This window comes from Sciurus vulgaris, assembly GCF_902686455.1.
Source record: "Sciurus vulgaris genome assembly, chromosome: 12".
NCBI classification, from domain to species: Eukaryota; Metazoa; Chordata; class Mammalia; order Rodentia; family Sciuridae; genus Sciurus; species Sciurus vulgaris.
In genome coordinates, this window is record NC_136473.1 from 86526708 (window position 1) to 86545232 (window position 18525).

At 38.5% G+C, this 18525-nt stretch overlaps 1 long non-coding RNA gene across 1 annotated transcript in view; it reads right to left on the bottom strand.

Moving 5' to 3' along the window:
• The window catches only part of LOC306642329, a 140591-nt gene extending 126270 nt beyond the window's left edge, over window positions 1-14321 (bottom strand). The window contains exon 1 of the long non-coding RNA XR_013758482.1: window positions 13912-14321. This is a non-coding gene — a long non-coding RNA (uncharacterized lncRNA). The remainder of the gene's footprint in view (window positions 1-13911) is intronic.
• Between the last annotated feature and the right edge of the window lie 4204 nt (window positions 14322-18525).

The following is an 18525-nucleotide window of genomic DNA, read 5'->3' on the forward strand; positions in this document are numbered from 1 at the left end:
GAATGAAGAATACAAATCATGGGACTAATAGACACAGAAAGCACTTGAAAAAATTCAACATCGCTTCCTGATAAAATCCCTGAATAAATAGAGTTTGGAAAGATTATACCTCAGCATCATAAAGGCTATATATGACATAGTCACAGGCCATATACTGAAGTGAGAAAAGTTGAAAACATTTCCTCAAAGATCAGGAACAAGGGTGTTCATTCTCCCATTCAATAATACTAGAAATTTTAACCAGAACAGTGAAATAAGAGAAAGAAAGAGCAAACAAATTGGAAGGAGAGAAGCCAAATTATTCGTGTCTGCAGATCATATGATTCATATATAGTCCTCACCTACACACTGAGTTGGAGACCTCCATTTGCACTTGTGGCATGTTATCCCATCTTCCTCAGAGGTTGTAAAACCATCTTCACAAATATAATGCAATTTAGTGCCATGTGCATCATATCTGGATTCATTTATTTTTTAGTAGTTTAGTACTACCTATTTTTATGCTCCTCCTTATCGTTTTTCCCATTCCTTTTTAAGCAAACTTCCTTATTTACAAGAAACTTCTTATTTGTAATCTTTAGATAATCTTAGCTGAATGATATACTTTAAATAACAAGTATTAAATAAAATATGCAATGAATTTCTTTTTAGAAATATGCATGAACAAATGTATTGGGACTGGATTAAGAACCTTCTGAAATAATCTGCCAACAGAAGCTGATTAGCCAGAGGAAAAATTTGCAGATAGTTAACAGTCAATATGGTATTGCCTCTAGATCATTAAATATGTTTACAAATGATTTACAGGGTGCTACTTCAAGTTTCAACCCTCCTGAACCTACCATTTAGAAGCACACCTACACTGCCTAGGTGTGGGAAATCATCCTTATTTGGCAGGATCAGATGTGTTTAAGCCATGGGACATTGAGTCCTGACTCCCAGGAACTGACAGCCATAGGAGTGTGGGGCCCTGTGTGGGAGTGGTTCCCGGTCTGGTTATATGATAGTTTTCCTGAACAAATTGAGTCCCCTAACTCCACCCCATCCTGTTCATCACAGAAGAAGCCCTTCCCAGTCCTGGCCCCTTTACCTGTGTGACTATAAATAAGGAGATTGGGCTACTCCATGTTGTTAGAGGCCAGATCTGGTATGGCCAGTTTCCTTATGCCCCCAATTATTTAAAAAGAGTGCTGGCTCCTGTGTGTTTATTGGTTAGATAAGTTAATGGGTAATTGATTGATTTACAGCCAACATTGTCCTCCAGCAGTTAACCCTTTTCTGATCCACATGGGACATGGCAGGTACCCTAACACCTAGGAGTATATAAATTGATGGTATACACCCAGTTTTTAATGACTACACAATTTAACTGTAGTTACAAAATTAGTAGAGTATAAAAGACCCCTCTCAAACTTATATCTGAGTTCCTATAAAACTAAAATACCTCAGAAGCATCTTGATGGTTTATAATGTGAAGATGAACTATATTCCATTTGAATGGGGAAGGGCTCTGGATGAATCTGGAAGTAATTGAACTTCTGATTCCTTAAGCTTGCTTTCTCTATTCTACTGTGTTTTTTCTTCATTAAAAGTCTTATGCATGTAAGTTGACAAAAATCATAACCCTTTCAAAACATAGAAAAAGGAAATAAGATTTGCTATTAATATATAACAAGAGAGTTAACTTCACTCTTGAAAAAAGAGAAATGTATGGCTGGGAACATAGCTCAGTTGGTAGAGTACTTGTGTTGCATGTACAAGGCCCTGGGTTCAATCCCTTGCACTACAAAGAAAAAAAAAAAAAAGAGGGAGAGAGAAATGTAAATTAAAACTGTGATGAAAGACTGTTTTCTTTCTCTCCATTGACAAAAATCCAATGTTAGTTAATTTACTCTACTGATAGAAATCTGAAGGGGAAAGTATTTTCCCTTGCATTCTGACCATGGTGTATTAAAGTCACCCAGAATTATTGTTGTGGTCTATATGATTTCTGGAATTGAGAAGAATATTTGAAGTTAACTATCTTGTTGTTTATTAATAGCAAATTTTATTTCCTTTTTCTATGTTTTGAAAGGGTTATGATTTTATCAATTTACATGTTAGGAAGGATAGCTCTTTGTTATATGAGCTGTAAGTATCTCCCTTAGTTGTATTTTTATAAGTTTTTTTATGATGCTTCTTTCCATAAAAAAATTGATTTTTATGTTAACAAAAACTACCAGTGAAATAATTTATGACTTGGGGATATTGAGTCATAAAAAGTTAGATCTTGCTAACTCCAGATTTGTAAAAAAAATTTTTTTTTGAGTTTTCTTCTTATTATTTAATGGTTATGTTATTTAAAATATCTTTGGTACATATGGAATTTATCATGGCATATGGGGTAAGGCAGGGATATTACTTTACTTATCCCTTTAACATTTATTGACTACTTCTTTTTCCCAGTGATTTGAGAGGAAGTCTTCTTTATACATTCAATTTCTATATGAATCTGAGTGTACTTACATCTGGGCATTCTGTTTTGCTAATAGGCCAGTATGATATTCTTAAATTATTTAGGCTTTTAAAAATGCCTTAATGTGTTTTACTTCTGGTCCCACTTCTATGTTTATTTTTTTTCCACTATATTTACAATCAGGTGATAGAGCTTTAAACTGTTAAGCTTTCATTGAGATATTCTTAAATTTACAAATTACACAATAATATTGTCCTTCTATTTGTAGAAAGCTATGTTTTGCTTCAACGGTATTTTAATTTTAATTTCTTATAAGTCTCACATTTTTATTGACAATCAATATATTTTTGTTATTGTTATATGTGTAATATTTTCTTCCATTGATCTTCCAAAAGATCGTTTGAATATATATAAACTACTGATTTTCGTATGTAGATTTTGTACTTGGTAAACTAATTGTGCTATCTTACTGTTTGTAGTGCTGTTAATAAAATACCTTGAACCTGAAAAAAAAAAAAAAAGGCCCAGAGGAAGTTAAAAAAAGCATACACTGGAAAGAACTGTAAATCTTTTCAAGTGTTTGTTATGCTGTTAACAGCTCATGGACATATTTTGCTGAACAAACTTGATTCATGATTATTATTTACTCCAAGGTTTCTGGTTTTGCTTATTTTCTCATTTCTGTTCTTAAATATTTTGACATATTTTTCAATACATTTTCATAAGTTTATTTTCCTATTTTCCTTAGGTGTGTTCTTTCCTGACTTCTAGATTATGTTTCTTTTATTTGGATCTTTGTTTTCTAATGTATGTTTTAATGCTATTAATATCTCTGCATTTGTTCTGTTCCATAGATTTCTGTTTATATTGCAATTACTGTCATTAATTTATGGTGATTTTTGATAGTAAGCAATTGATAAAGAAGTTGTTTGTTTTCCAATTTTCCAAATTCGTAACATGCAGTTAGCTCTTTTATTACTTGAATTTTTACTTTTAATTTCAAGAAAATGTTTAGGAAGTTGATGATTTAAAATTCATTTAGATTTTCTCTATCACACAGATATGGTCGATTATTTTGAAACCTGGCTACCTTAAAATTAGATAATATATACCTTAGGACAAGTCATTAAAAACTTGGAATTAGGGAGATCCAAGATGGTAGACTAGAGGGAGGCTGCAATCCTTGTCCCTTGGTAACTCCCGTTTCAGGCAGAGAATATGTTTCTTGGTGAGGCAGTTTTTGCTGCTTATTGATCCCCTGCTGTTTACTCCATTTGTCTACTGGGATCACCTGCAGTCTGGACGCCTTTTTTGAGTGCAGATTGCTCACTGTCAGGCACCTATCATCCGCCATTTGCATGTCTCTTGCCTGTCCATTGCCTGCCTTTCACCTACCCATCACCCACCACCTGAGGTTCACCTCCCGATCACCGATCATCTGACAGCTGCCAGCAGACTGACGGCAGACTGCCCATGGAGCTCCAGCTGCCTGCTGTTGCCTGGAAGTTCTCTGTCACAGTACCTGTAGGTTTGATTACAGGTGGCTGCCATCATTTTCAGACAACAGCCTGGACCCCTGGCCGGACTGACTGAGCCCCAACTCCAGGATCCCTCAGCTCGACCAATCACTCCCTGCCTCCAGGGCCCTCACATCAACTGACTGCTCCCTGCCACCTGGACCCCCAGATGAACTGACTACGTCCTATCACCAGGACCCCAGACAGACTGATTGCACCCGGCCTCCAGGATCCCACAACCACACCAAACACACTTAAACTCCAGAACCCCTGAATGACCAACCGAACCCCAGCTCTAGGACCTCCAACTGACCACGTCCACACCCCGAGCTGCAGCTCCCCATTTGCCAACACATTTTGAGCGCGAGTGGACAACTTGGATAATCCTGGAAGCCTTAGCTCCAATCGTTAGGTGGGGCAAATCCCATCCTGAGATGCCTGCTGGAGGCTTGAAGCTCATTGTCAGGTACCTCCCATGCATCAGGCTACTGAAGACTGGGAGGTCTGAATACTATATGACTTTTATAAGATAGATTTTCGTTTCTCTCCTTATTGAACAATTTTAAGTTTCTATTTATTTAGTTTTCTTGCTCTCATTTCCATTTGTTTACCTGTTCCCTCAGAGTCTCTTTCTCCCTTTTTTATTCCATTTTTTTTATTAAAAATCATAAATTTACATAGGGCAATGTTGTTTGATTCATTCAGTTATTTTTTCCCTTCCCCTCACCCCTCCTACCCCTCCCACCCCTCCCACCCCTCTTTTCCCTCTCTACAGTCCTTCCTTCCTCCATTCTTACCACCCCCCTTATCCCTAACCCTAAACCTAACCCTAACCCTAATGCTAACCCCTCCTACTCCCCATTATATGTCCTCATCCGCTTATCAGCGAGATCATTCGTCCTTTAATTTTTTGAGATTGGTTTATCTCACTTAGCATGATATTCTCCAATTTCATCCATTTGCCTGCAAATGCCATAATTTTATCATTCTTCATGGAGGAGTAATATTCCATTGTATATATATGCCACAGTTTCTTTATCCATTCATCAACTGAAGGGCATCTAGGTTGGTTCCACAATCTGGCTAAGGTGAATTGAGCAGCTATGAACATTGATGTGGCTGTATCTCTGTAGTATGCTGATTTTAAGTCCTTTGGGTATAGGCCAAGGAGTGGGATAACTGGGTCAAATGGTGATTCCATTCCAAGCTTTCTGAGGAATCTCCATACTGCTTTCCAGAGTGGCTACACTAATTTGCAACCCCACCAGCAATGTATGAGTGTACATTTTCCCCACATCCTCGCCAACACCTATTGTTGCTTGTCTTCTTGATAATCACCATTCTAATTGGGGTGAGATGAAATCTTAGGGTAGTTTTGATTTGCATTTCTCTTTTTACTAGAGATGTTGAACATTTTTTCATTTATCTGTTGATTGCTTGTACATCTTCTTCTGTGAAGTGTCTGTTCATTTCCTTAGCTCATTTGTTGATTGGATTATTTGTATTCTTGGTGTAGAGTTTTTTGAGTTCTTTATAGATTCTGGAAATTAGCGCTCTATCTGAAGTATGAGTGGCAAAGATATTCTCCCACTCTGTAGGCTCTGTCTTCACATTAATGATACTTTCCTTTGCTGAGAGAAAGCTTTTTAGTTTGAATCTATCCCAGTGGTTGATTCTTGCTTTTATTTCTTGTGCTATGGGAGTCCTGTTAAGGAAGTCTGATCCTAAGCCAACAAGTTGAAGGTTTGGACCTACTTTTTCTTCTATAAGGTGCAGGATTTCTGGTATGATTCCGAGGTCCTTAATCCATTTTGAGTTTAGTTTTGTGCAGGGTGAGAGATAGGGGTTTAATTTCATTCTGTTGCATATTGTTTTCCAGTTTTCCCAGCTCCATTTGTTGAAGAGGCTATCTTTTCTACACTGCCTATTTTTGGCACCTTTGTCTAATATAAGAAAATTGTATTTATTTGGGTTTGTGTCCATGTCCTCTATTCTGTACCATTGATCTACCTGTCTATTTTGGTACCAATACCATGCCATTTTTGTTACTATTGCTTTGTAATAGAGTTGAAGATCTGATATTGTGATACCCCCTACTTTGCTCTTTCTACTGAGGATTGCTTTAGCTACTCTGGGTTTCTTTTTCTTCCAGATGAATTTCATAATTGCTTGCTCTATTTCTGTAAGGAACATCATTGGGATTTTAATTGGAATTGCATTGAATCAGTATAGCACTTTTGGTTTATGGCCATTTTGACAATATTAGTTCTTCCTATCCATGAACATGGGAGATCTTTCCATCTTCTAAGGTTTTCTTTAATTTCTTTCTTTAGTGTTCTGTAGTTCTCATTGTAGAGGTCTTTCACCTCTTTTGTGAGATTGATTCCCAAGTACTTTATTTTTTTCGAGGCTATTGTGAATGGGGTAGTTTTTCTAATTATTCTTTCCAAAGATTCATCACTTATGTATAAAAATGCATTAGATTTATGAGCATTGATCTTGTAACCTGCTACTTTACTGAATTCACTTAGGAGTTACAAGGGTTTTCTGGTGGCATTTCCAGGTTCCTCTAAATATATAATCATGTCATCAGTGAACAGGGATAGTTTGAGTTCTTCTTTTCCAATTCGTTTCCCTTTAATTTCTTTGGTTTGTCTAATTGCTCTGGCTAGAGTCTCAAGAACAATGTTGAATAGAAGTGGTGAAAGAGGCATCCCTGCCTTGTTCCAGTTTTTAGGGGGAATGCTTTCAGTTTTTCACCATTTAAAATGATATTGGCCATGGGCTTAGCATAGATGGTCTTCACAATGTTAAGGAATGTTCCCACTATCCCAATTTTTTCTAGTGTTTTGAGCATGCAGGGGTGCTGTATTTTATTGAATGCTTCTTCTGCATCTATTGAAATAATCATGTGATTCTTAACTTTTAGTCTGTTGATATGGTGAATGGCATTTATTGATTTCTGGATGTTGAACCAACCTTGCATCCCTGGGATAAAACCCACTTGATCATGGTGCACTATCTTTTTAATATATTTTTGTATGTGATTTGCTAAAATTTTGTTGAGAATTTTTGCGTCGATGTTCATTAAGGATATTGGTCTGAAATTTTCTTTCCTCGATGTGTCTCTCTCTGGTTTAGGTATCAGGATGATATTGGCTTCATAGAATGAGTTTGGGAGGGTTTCCTCCTCTTCTATTTCATGGAATATTTTGAGAAGTATTGGAATGAGCTCTTCTTTAAAGGTTTTATAGAACTCAGCTGAGAACCCATCTGGTCCCGGACTTTTCTTTGTTCCTACGCTTTTGATGACCCCTTCTATTTCATTGCTTGAAATTGATTTATTTAAGTTGTGTATGTCCTCCTCGTTCAGTTTAGGTACTTCATATGTCTCTAGAAACTTGCTGATGTATTTGGGGTTTTCTGTTTTGTTGGAGTATAGATTTTCAAAATAGCTTCTAATTATGTTTTGTATTTCACTCGTGTCTGTTGTGATATTTCCTTGTTCATTCCAAATTTTAGTAATTTGAGTTTTCTCCCTGTTTCTCTTTGTTAGTGTGGCTAAGGGTTTATCAATTTTGTTTATTTTTTCAAAGAACCAACTATTTATTTTGTTAATTTTTCTGATTGTTTCTTTTGTTTCAATTTCATTGATTCCCGCTCTGATTTTAACTATTCCTGTCTTCTATTACTTTTGGTGTTGGTCTGCTCTTCTTTTTCTAGGGCTTTGAGCTGTAGTGTTAAGTCGTTTATTTGTTGATTTCTACTTCTTTTGTTGAATGCGCCCCATGAAATAAATCTTCTTCTAAGTACTGCTTTCATAGTGTCCCAGAGATTTTGATATGATGTGTCTTTGTTCTCATTTACTTCTAAGAATTTTTTTAATTTCCCTCCTGATGTCTTCTGTTATCCATTCATCGTATAATAGTGTATTTTTTAATCTCCAAGTATTGGAGAAGTTTCTGTTTTTTTATTCTGTCATTTATTTCTAATTTCAATCCATTATGATGTGATAGAGTACAAGGTAGTATCTCTATCTTCTTGTATTTGCTAACAGTAGCTTTGTGGCATAAAACATGGTCTATTTTAGAGAAGGATCCATGTGCTGCTGAGAAGAAAGTGTATTCATTCTTTGTTGGATGGTATATTCTATATAAGTCAGTTAAGTCTAAACTGTTGATTGTGTTATTGAGATCTATGGTTTCTTTTTTCAATTTTTGTTTGGATGATTTATCCAGCAGTGAGAGAGGTGTGTTAAAATCGCCTAGTATTATTGTGTTGTGGTCTATTTGGTTTCTGGAATTGAGAAGAATTTGTTTGATGTACATGGATGAGCCAATGTTCGGGGCATAGATATTTATGACTGTTATGTCTTGCTGATTTATACTTCCCTTAAGCAGTATGTAATGTCCTTCTTTATCCCTTCTGACTAGTTTTGGCTTCAAGTCCATATTATCTGAAATGAGGATGGATACTCCAGCTTTTTTGCTGTGTTCGTGTGCATGGTATGTTTTTCCCATCCTTTCACCTTTAGTCTATCAGTATCTCTTTCTATGAGATGAGTCTCTTGCAGGCAGCATATTGTTGAATTTTTCTTTTTAATCTAATCTGCCAGTCTATGTCTTTTGATTGATGAATTCAGGCCATTCACATTCAGGGTTATTATTGTGATATGATTTGTATTCCCAGTCATTTGACTCATTTTTGTTTTTTGACATGATTTGGTTTCTCCTTTATTTGGCTATTCCTTTAGGCTAGTTCCTCCCATTGCTGATTTTCATCGTTGTTTTTCATCTCTTCCTCATGAAATACTTTGCTGAGAATGTTCTGTAATGCTGGCTTTCTTTTTGTAAATTCTTTTAGCTTTTGTTTATCATGGAAGGATTTTATTTCATCGTCAAATCTGAAAGTAAGTTTTGCTGGGTATAAGATTCTTGGTTGGCATCCGTTTTCTTTCAAGGCTTGGTAAATGTTGTTCCAGGCTCTTCTAGCTTTTAGGATCTGGACTGAAAAATCTGCTGATATTCTTATTGGTTTCCCCCTGAATGTAATCTGATTCTTTTCTCTTGAGGCCTTTAAAATTGTCTTTATTTGTATGTTAGGTATTTTCATTATAATGTGCCTTGTTGTGGATCTATTGTAATTTTGTATATTTGGAGTCCTATGAGCCTCTTGTAGTTGGTTTTCCATTTCATTCTTCATATTTGGGAAATTTTCTGATATTATTTCATTGAATAGATTGTTCATTCCTTTGGTTTGTTTCTCTAAGCCTTCTTCAATCCCAATAATTCTTAAATTTGGCCTTTTCATGATATCCCATAATTCTTGTAGATTCTGTTCATGGATTTCTTACCATCTTCTCTGTTTGGTCAACATTGTTTTTAGAATTAAATATTTTGTCTTCAGTATCTGAAGTTCTGTCTTCCAGATGTTCTATCCTATTGGACATGCTTTCTATGGAGTTTTTAACTTGGTTTATTGTTTCCTTCATGTCAAGGATTTCTGTTTGGTTTTTTTTCAATATCTCTAACTCTTTATTGAAATGATCTTTTGCTTCCCATATTTGCTCTTTTAACTGTTGATTGGTGCGATCATTTAATGTCTGCATTTGCTCTTTCATCTCCTCTTTCAATGCCTGCATTTGCTCTTTCAGCTCCTCATTTGCTTCCCTGATTGTTTTAATTATGTACATTCTGAACTCCCTTTCTGACATTTCTTCTGCTGTGCTGTCATTGGGTTTTATTGATATAGTATCTAGGTTTGTTTGGGACATTTTCTTCCCTTGTTTTCTCATATTGGTCAGATGTCAGTGGGACTCTGTGATATTGCAGATTTCCTCTATTGGCTTATAGTGTCCCTGTAGATTTCCAGTGTATCACCTCCCAGACTTCAGTAGCCTGAAGTCTTGGAGTAACTTGATAATGCAGTGCTTCTGAAGAACGCTGCCCCTAGCCTGCTACTGGTTCCACGGAGAGAGACCTGGAGAGGTCTCTGGCTGCCCTACCCTGGTCCCAGAGGCTGCTTGTGGGTTGGAGGTCTCTGCTGGCTTGGGGACTTGTGGCTTTCTCTGTGTAGAAAGGCTCTCACTGGGCAGTCTGCTCCGAGAAGCTAGCTTAGAAAGGCGCTTCCCACCGGAGGGAACGGGGCTGCTTGGGGAAGTCCCTGGCTGCCCTGTCCTGGTCTCTGAAGCAACCTGTGGGTGGGCTGGAGCTGGCCACGTGCTGATTCTTTGCAGAAAGGCTCCCACTGTGGGGTCTGCTCCACGAAGCTGGAGAATCTGGCCCTATAGGAGGAGCCCACTGCCAGAGTGCTCAGGGCTGCCTGGGGGAGACCCTATCTGCCCTGCCCTACTCTAATAAGCCACCCGAATCCGGGCCTGCTGCCCAGCTGAGCTTCACTGGGTGCAGTACACTCACCCCGTGGTTCTATTTTAGTCCGAGTCTCTCAATGCCTTTCCTTCTTGAATCCTAGGTTCTGGAGTGACTGGAGATGCAGTCACTCTGTAGTATACCATCTTGGATCACCCCATGGAAAAAGCCTGCAGCTGGAGGGGGGCAAGGCCACCTGGAGAGGTCTCTGGATGCCCTACCATGGTCCCAGCGGCTGCTTCCTGGTAAGAGGTCACCGCTGGCTTGGGGACTTGTGGCTGGCTCTGTGTAGAAAGGCTCTCACTGGGCAGTCTGCTCCGAGAAGCTAGCCTAGAAAGGCACTTCCTGCCGGAGGGAGCCAGGCTGCTTGGGGAAAACTTTCTCCCTTTTTGCATGCGAACAACCAACTTCTTTTCATTACACTCAGTTTTGTTTTGTATTTTTTTTTTTTTTTTTTTTTTTTTTTTTGCGGTGCTTGGGATTGAACCCAGGGCCTTGTGCTTGCAAGGCAACCACTCTACTAACTGAGCCACATCCCCAGCCCTTATTTGTATTTTTAATTTTAAAAATTTTACCTTATGTGTTTTTTCTCTCGATTCTCTCTTTTCTTCTGCTAACATCCAATGTCTATTGTTCTCTCTTTCACTCTTCCTTCAATTTTTTTTGCTTCTATCTTCTCTCCTCTGCTCTCATAATCATCAAATCCTACATCACTTCTGTTCTCTCCCAGTTCACTATTCAAAACTGTAAATCCATTTGCAAACTTAATGTTTTTACTGTGGGCAATAACTGATCATATAATTTCTGTTTCTTTTAACAATTTGCATTATAGATGTCATAATAGAAACTGTTTGCTTTAATGCTGTATATTGCATTTGTGGTTGTTATTGTTTGTCTCCCCCTAAATGGTTAGGTACAGGAAACCTTCAGGGATACTACAGATCCACAGGGTCAAAACTCTGTTAATTCAGAACCATATTGTCAGATGGGCAGACACACAAACAACATAAAAAGGCAAGGAAATGAATCACTCCAAACAAACCAAGATACTTCAATAAAAGAATCCATTGATACCACAGTGGAAGAAATGTCAGAGAAGGAATTTAGAATGTACATAAAATAATATGCAAGGGAAAGGACCATGTAAGGAATGAAATCAGAAAGAAAACAAAGTAAATGAAAGATCACATCAATAAAGAAATAGAGATTCTGAAGAAAATCAGGGAAAAATCCTCAAAATTAAGAAATCAATAAACAAAATTAAAAACTCAATGGAAAGTATCACCAGCAGACTAGAACACTAGGAAGACAGAGTTTCAGGTAATGAAGACAAAATATTTAATTTTTACTTGTTTTTTTTTTTTTTTTTTTAGCATGGGGATTAAACCCAGGGCCTCATGCATGCTATGCAAGAGCTCTACCACTGGGCCACATCCCCATTCCCAAAATACATAATACTAAATATAAAGTTATCCATGGAGAAAAATGTTAAAAAGACTATGAACAGAATTTCCAAGAAATATGCAATAACCTGAAAAGACCAAATTTAAGATTTATCAGGTTAGATGAAGGCTTGAAGATACAAATCAAAGGAATGCACAATTGTCTCAAAAAGTAAAATCAGAAAATTCCCCAAGCCTAAAAGTTACTTTGTATGTATGTGTATGTATATTTATTTTGTATTCATTATATATAAATTCTTGATATCATCATATTATAGAAAGCAATGCCTTAATAAGAAAAAAGTGATTTTGACTGTTGAGTATTAAACTGCTGTATCTATATAGAGATAATAACTAAGAGTGCAATTTAAAGAGAAATGTGAATGGACCAACAATGGAGGAGAATCATTTGTCTTTGTCTACCAGTCAAAATCATGTAACTTAGTACTGTCATATGGCAATGTTAGTAAGGATTTTTTACTCTAAGCTGTTTAAAATCTCTATACACCTGTTTGCTTGAGTGGTTTGTGATAATAACATAAACATCTCCTCATAGGAAAGAACTCCCAGGACATTTGAATATCTGCCAATCTGTACACAGTTTTCTCCTACGTGGCTGAAGGAAGAATACTAGGTTGTCATTTATTCAATTTTTGGAGACTTACACTCTCCTAGAAAACTGTGTGTTCACTTGGTCATGAATCTTTCTAAAATTGACAATAAAAAGCTACTTTCACTCAATTAGTTTCTATTGCTATCTCTGTCGCTCCTACTTTCTCACCTTTTCTTCACAGCTTCACATTTTCCAGGCATGTCTAGTGACATTGGAAAGACCTTGAGAGTCATATATTCATAACTCTTGCATTCTTAATTTATATTATTTATTTTTACAGTGCAGGGGATTAAACTCAGGGCCATGGACTGGCCAAGCACTCTACCATTGAGCTAATGCCCCAGCCCTTTTATGAAGATGGTCACTTGGTATTGTAAAGGGTTCTAGCTGCACAGAGCATGAATCTGCTTATAACCACAGAGATCATTTTAAAAGCCTCTCTCTCATCTAGAATAAAATCTAAACTTTTCTGATCCAGTGCTATTTTTCTAATGTTACTATATATCTTTCTCCCCTTCTCAGCTCAGATTCCTGGATTTACTATCTTTGAATTATCTAAATTCACAAACCCTTTAGAGTGAACATTTTTCAACATTTCCTTGCTTCAGATGCCTCCTATTTTTCTAAGTTACTGCATATTTTTTTTATTCTTTGAGTGGTTGTATAAAAAACATACTTAGACTATTTTAATTAATTGGTTTATTATTCACCTTAATTCATTGGACTTTGGTTTTGTTCTCCAATACTGCAATGAAAATTCTAGAAATGCAGACCTGGGTTTGTATTCTTTATCATTATCTCCTATCTTACAAGAGGAATTTCTTGATATCCCAAATGAACTAAATTTGAGTGGCTCCTCCATGCTGACCATCAAGTCTCAAGGTATGATATAATTTGCCCCCATTTTAATTGAAGCCTTGAAACTCTACTAGTGCTCCTCATCCTCTTTGCCTCAGGCACTATTCAATCTCAATGTCCTTCTCTCTTATTTCAAAATACAATAGAACCATCAGTTTCTGATACTTTCCACCATTAGATTTACACACCCACGTTCGGTCTTTCTTCCTGTTACAAAATTGTGTGGTCTTGTTGCCAACAAGACCCAGTACTTCCAACAGGAGCTCCATATTGCCAAATCCACCACAGTTTTGCAGTTTTCTTACTGAACAGATTAACGAAGCTAGAACTATCATAATAATGTAATTACATTGCACTGTCTGTATCACATGACTTGAAATATGACCAAAAAAACTTACATGGACTACTACTAACCCAAACAATCCTTTGTGTATGGCCTACAAGAGGCATTAATTTATTTCACTGCTTTGGAAACACATTACTATCTTTAATGTTGAAAACACCCTTTCCTCCCAGGTTGTTAAATCAGAAGGACCATTGTGATTTCCTTGTTGGTCCTTAAAAATGTTTCTAGGTAATTCAAATTTCTAAAAAATAGAGCACAGGCACAGTTATTTTTATATTGAAAACAAAAAAGAATTTCTGAAACAATACTTACCATAACACATGGGCATATGAGACCATCCATTGGCCTTACATACTATGGATCCATGGAACATCACAATCTGTTTTCAATCCCAAAATTACATTCATAGTCCAACTTGTCATTGAGTTTAAACCAGGTGGCATTACTTTTGGTTCTAGCATTCTCAAGTACTGGCTTGTCACAAGATTCTAATGCACAATAAAATTGAGGATTTAATTTCTAATGCAATTTAAATGACAATATTAATAAGTCTCACCCCAAGAACATAAGACTTTATAGGTAAGTATGTGATGATGAATTGAGTACTGTATCAAATTAGCCTAAGACCAAAGAAAAATCATTGTCCTGAAATAGTTACTATAAATGAAAAATAAGTTCCTACATGACCTTTTTCTCCTCACTTAAACTTTCTAAAAAGTTTATTTAAAAATTTTTTTCAATTCCATTTCATTTAAGCATTTATCTCATGCTAGTAATAAAATAGACCATTACAGATGTGTATTACTTATTTTAGAAAACTGGAATGGCATTTTGAGAATTAAGATGTCAGATTTATTCATTGTTGTGATATAATAGAAGAAATATGTATTAATTAATAAATATTGATGAATTTTATTTAAGACTTTCTATTTCATAATAAGAAAGTTTCATAATGAGTCACTGATCAGAATTTAGTGTATGATGAGTTTTATAAGGGGGTAATTTGTATGTTTTTTAGCTATTACCATGAGCATATAAATTGTGAAAAAAAGAATAGAAATCAAGAAGTATGCATGGATATCTTAGTCACATCATTTAAAGTATCATAATATTACTGAATGGCTTCACATTTAATAAGATAAACAGAAAAAATGATTCCCAATAAATCTTCATTAACCTTGGGTATTATACAAGAAAAATCTTGGAACACATTGAAATATGTCTTTCTTTCCAATATCTGTTTATGTAGATGTTCTAAAACGGAGCTCTTCAGAATTAGACCTATCTTACAGTATCAAACATATAAATTACAAAGGTTAAAATATTCTGACATTATACACAATTATCCCAAATCTTCACTAAGAACATTACTTTTATGTCTAGAAGTGAAGTCTTTGATATAAAAGGTTGATCACCTAAAACACAGGTAGACCTAAAGATATCAGGTAAAATAAATTAGTGTCGGAATGCATATGTAGGTCCCTGAACCACTTCTAAGACATAGTATGCTTTAAGTATGTGTGTCGGGGAAGAAAGAGGTACTTATGTACATGTATCATACTACCAATTCTGAAAAAAAAAAAAAAAATGATGTATCCTTTTTCTCAAAGGTTGCATACTTTTTGAAGTGAAACATCAATTACGTCAAGAATGAATAAAATCAAATTTTGTATATCATCAAGATAATGATATTAATATAATAAATCATTTTGTGTGAGTGTGAGTGTATGTGTTAGTGTGTGTGTGAGAGTTTGTGTGATTTAATTGTGTGTGTTGCTATGTGTATGTGTATGAGTTTGTGTTTGTGTGGGACGGTGTGTGAGAGAGTGTGTATTTGTATATGGGTGTGTATATGTGGGTTTACGTGTGTGTGTAGTGCTGGGGAGCTACCCAAGGCCCCGCATAGGCTATACAAGTGCTCTTTGCTAAGGGCACTCTTCTGCCCATGAGCTCCTGGCCTGGTGGCCTGACCGCTTCCATGAGGCTCCACCCCTCCAGACTGCTGCACTGGGGTTCAACTTTCATCTGGAACTCGGGAGGAACACACACTGTGAAAGCACCACAGCGGAGGGGCAGGAGCTCAGGCACCTGCTCACACCTAGCGTTGCCTGACTTCGGGCAGTGCTCTGGGGTGAACAGAAAGACTTCGCATGGAAATTCCCAGCTGTGTGGAGACAGAGGGAGCTCGGGCAAAGGCCACATCATCAGAAGTGTTCAAAGCAGCAGCCCTGTGTTTTGTGGGTCGTCATTAAGGAAACCAGCTTAGTAAGGCCCAAGCTTCCAGGGATCAGTCTAGGTGAGCTGACACATGTGTGTACACGAGGAACACGGTGACATCAGGTACCCCAGGGGCCTGCCTGGGGCTGCCTGGAGCAGAGCACAGAATGTGAATGAGATCCACATAAGCCAGGGACCCCTTCCGGATGTTGAAGGGAACCTATGGGGACCAGAGAGAAACAGCTGTAGGATGACGTAATGGAAAGGAGAGGGATGGCCACTGGAACGACTGCCTGCAGATCTCAGCCCAGCAGGGAAGAAGAGCAGCTTGCAGGGAGGGCCTGATGGCTAGAGGAGCTGGAGGAAGGCCATGGTGCCCTGACACGGGCAGTCCTTCCATCTCGGGAGTCACCCAGAGTACAAACACATGAAACGCTCCTGTCCAAAGTTGGGCCATGGCTGAGTGCAGAGAAACCGCCATCTGGGTTCCGGGCTACAGGACCGAGAGAGGAAGAGCATGTAGGCAGGGCAGAACACAAGTAGTGTGTTCCAGGCAGAGGGAAGAGCAAGGACAGGGGCCCTGGTTCCAAATGTGCTTAGAGAGAACAAGGGACAAGGGAGCCTTGGCAGGCCACCCCACTGAGGGGCCAGGATCCCATGCTAAGCCCGACAAGTGTCAGATCAAGATTGAACAGGGGCTTGGAGGTTCTTGTGTCCTTGCGGTCACTGGGAAAACTGAGGCCCTGGCAAGGGGAGCCTCCTAGCTCCGTCCCTTCCCTATCACCCTCAGGACACTCTCCTTATTCCCCACAATGCTGTACCTGGGTCGGACTCAAACAAGCGTGGTACCACCCACCCTCATTGTACCCACTTCACCTAGGGTCACACACACACACACACACACACACACACACACACACACACACACAGCTCTTCAGACAGGCTAGGAAGAGTATCTAGAATTCCTGAGGGGTCCCCCAGTGAACTACATCAGCAGGCGCTCTGCACCACCCAGCATTTCCGGGCCACCTTCCGAACAGTCACCAGATGGGATCTCGAAAGCACCCAGTCAGATGACTGTACAGGTCACGTGAATCACACCTGAGTCTGACTCTTACAAGATCTGTCGGCTCCGCGTGTCGGGAAGAGACCACGGTCCTGCACGATGGCACGCACACCATCTGACTCACAGCAGAGAGAAGCAGGCACACTGAGAGAGCCAGAAGGGAACTCCCTGGAAGCCACTATTCTGATCAAGTTTCCCCGCTTGATCTCACACACTCTCTCTCTCACCTGAGACCAAGGCTGGGGGAAAGAAAGGAGAGCACACGGAAATGGATGTACACGGTGGTCCCTACACTGTGCCTCACTCTCTCCCAGATCCACCTTATTCCCGTGGCCCGCTATACATGAGGCTAAAGTGTGGGTTCCATTTTGTCATGGGTCACACATTCTCTCACATGAGTTTGTGGGCTCCTGCGGCTAAGCACAATGAAATACACACAAGTACACACACACACACACACACACACACACCACACACACCCTCACCTTCGTGCAGAGTATGATCTCAATAAGGCCTATCGAGTGAACAAGAACTCTGAGGCTTTCAGAGTTCGGTGATATGTCCACAGTAAATCAGAGAGTCATCGGACGAGAATGGATCTGAAAGGAGCCATCTAACTTCAAAATCTTCAACCAATCCACCTTCTGTGCAAAGCCTGCACTTCTCTTCTGCTCTGCGTATTCAAAGTCCGCCCACACCTCAAGACTTGTAGGCTTGCTCCCCTCAGGGAGCAGTGTTGAGAGGGAGGGTCCTTGCCTGGGTGATTGGATCCCCAAGGCTGTGAGCTCCTGACGGGATGAAGCCTTCAGTGGATCTGTATCTAGCAGGCTCTGGGGAAGTGGTAGAGACATTAGGTCATGGGCCCAGTGGGAGGAAGAATTCACTGGGACTTGCTCTCTGGGGGCAAGTTTTCCCCTTGTCACCTTCCTGTTTCTCTCGCTTCTGCCTTAGTTACTTTTAGATGATTACTTTCTTCAACCTCCAGTTCCACTCTCTTATATTCTGCTTTACAAGCAGCTGCAAGTTTGGAGCCAAGGCCTGTGCACTGAAATCTTCAGCCTAATAAATCTACATTTTACTGTTTTCCCATAGGTGTTTTGTCAAGGCAACACAATCTGAATATCATGGAAGCCTGGTACAATGAAATGGAGGTACTCCTGTGTCTACCTCTACCATGTGGTTCAATAACACGTGCAGGTGGTTTAACAGAAGTACTTGGAAAAGTTTGGAGAAATGTACTTGTAAAATGTAGAGTTCTTTTCATAGAACTTAGGAGGTGAGACTGGTGTTGGCACAGGATTACAGAATGCCAACAGCAGTACAAGAGTACAAATTGTGTTGATGAGGTGTCCACAGGAAACTAGGACTTCATATTTGGAGGCAATGTGATTTGTGTGACCTTGTTGCAAAGATCTAGTCTTTGTTTTTCCATGCATTGAGACATTGTGTTGAGCTGTGTTGAAATGTCCTAGAATCATTAACTTTGTGGAGAATATTTCCAATTAGCTCAGCATTCAGGTTTTGGAGTCGAGATTTCTGTCTGCTTTCAACTAGGTTACAGTTAGAAAGATCAAATGGAGCATAAAGATTTCTTAATCTTAAAATCAGCATACTACAGTGACACAGTCACATCAATGTTTCTA